Source organism: Frankliniella occidentalis, unplaced genomic scaffold (genome assembly GCF_000697945.3).
Source record: "Frankliniella occidentalis isolate FOCC.00 unplaced genomic scaffold, Focc_3.1 Scaffold11, whole genome shotgun sequence".
Classification (NCBI taxonomy): Eukaryota; Metazoa; Arthropoda; class Insecta; order Thysanoptera; family Thripidae; genus Frankliniella; species Frankliniella occidentalis.
In genome coordinates this window covers 1,646,556-1,648,694 of record NW_026267141.1, presented here as the reverse complement: position 1 = coordinate 1,648,694, position 2,139 = coordinate 1,646,556, and positions in this window count along the sequence as shown.

The following is a 2,139-nucleotide window of genomic DNA, read 5'->3' as shown; positions in this document are numbered from 1 at the left end:
GGGGAGGGGGGGAGGTCCACGTTTTGGAGGTTCGTGTTCGAGTCGTAGTTTAGTCAGGGGAACGACGCGTTTTATTAACTCTAAAACTGCTATGCGCACGCGGAATCAAAATTGTCCGTTCCCTCGGATTCATTCCGCGAATAACCGGAACCGGAGCCTGGCGCCTGCAAGACTCGGGGTAGGCCATCCCGCTGCACACGCATGCAATGCAGGCAAGATGTTGCCTACCTACCAGGCGCTTGCATCGGCTGGACTTGACGGACTTGACAATTTCTTACCTGCGAATGGACGTACTTTCTGGTCTGGGTGACACCTAAGACCGGATAAAAGAAACAGTACTAATTGTGTTTCGTATGACTTTCGAAGTGAATTGTCATTTCATTTCCTCAATTCATGAAATTCATTTATTAGCTGGACTGTTTTGGACTTAGCCATTGGAAACCCGCGTGCTTATAACAGAAAATGCGTTTACCGAACACGTCATGCTATCTTAGATCGTTTATTTTCCTAATTTTCGGTATTACACTACACGTTTCACAACGCTATGCTAATGCACATGAAGCGTGTCGTATAAAATTACAATAAACATCGTAATATAACAAACACTTTGTATCGACTTGGAATTCGTTGACGAGCAAAATTTGGGTGTCGTAAATTTACAACATATTCTGTTAATTCGAATTTCAAAATACATCGTAAATTCACGAGGGTATTTTTTACAGTGAACTCGCCGAGAGTGTTGTTTTATTTTTCAACTTTGCTTCTGGCGGTCGTAAAATACCCTGCTTTGCGACTAAGCTTGTGGCCTGGGGTCGTTGTTCGAGACGCCACTGTTAAAAAATATTGTCAAATTATCACACTCTTTGTAATGACAAGTTTGTTAAAAAACAACATCATTCATTTTCATTGGCACGTGGCAAAATTCCTTCTATTTTGCCCGTAGTGGTCCACAACAATGATTCCTACTTTTCACCAAGTTGTAACACTACAACAAAACCGTTGTACACTCTAAATGTCAAGGGACAATTTTGTCCGTAGATTTGCAACGATTTCGTGCACATCCAGAAAGGATGCAATTTTGTTCCCTTAATTGGACGAATTGTGTGAAGTTTCACACAATTTGTCTAGTTTTAGGAACAAAATTGCATCCTTTCTGGATGTGCACGAAATCGTTGCAAATCTACGGACAAAATTGTCCCTTTACATTTAGAGTGTAAATTTTGATAGCAAGATGTACCGTTACAAAACGAACAAGTTTGTGTAATTACAAAGTTTTGGTGCAGGCGGAAGTAAATAACCACCGTTTTAAACTGAAAATTCTTTTCAGAAAATTTGGTGAATGTTGTTAGATTACAACATGTGTTGTTTTTTAACAACGTTTGTTGCTATCAAACTTTACATCAAATGTGTTGTAAATTTACAACAATGTTTTTAACACTGCGGATGCTGCTTTTTGATGCCATGATGTTATTTTGAAACTTTTGAACCAGACAACTGCCGCCCCGGGCTAACGCCACTGGCCATTGGGTAGGTCATTGCGATCTCCCCACCTCTCTCTTCTCCGTATGGTGGCCCGCAGGCGAGAGAGAGAGAGAGAGAGAGAGACAGCGAGAGGACCGACCCCTCGCCTTGGGTAGGGCGGGGAAAGGCGTGGTGGCAGTGGGGCCCAGGCCAATGCGGCGCTTTCCACAGATGTCCGCCGAACACTGGTCCGAACACCATCGCTGCAGAGCTAGACAACCTCGACAGAAATCAGTTCAGTCAGCCGGTGCTATGTTCGCCAAGCGAACGCCACTGGCCTTCGGGCTAGCCCTGTTTGCCGTCAACCAAGTGCTGGTATCAGCAGGTAGGTCTCAACGTCAAAGCAAAAATAATGCGATATCTTTCCATCGAAAACGTTTGGGATAAAACGTCACAATATTAGAAAAATTGGTAATAAAAATTGTCACATTACTTTTGCAATGCAATTTTCCTTATACTTTTATCAGTTAATAAGTTAATCAGTTTGCATGAGAATCGCAAAACATAAAACATATCATATCACATATTTGGTTAAAATTATGGCGAATCTAGCTTTAGTGTTGCACTTTCACACTTCGTTGATCAGTGTTTTACGAGGTGCTTTCAGAGTTATTGTGC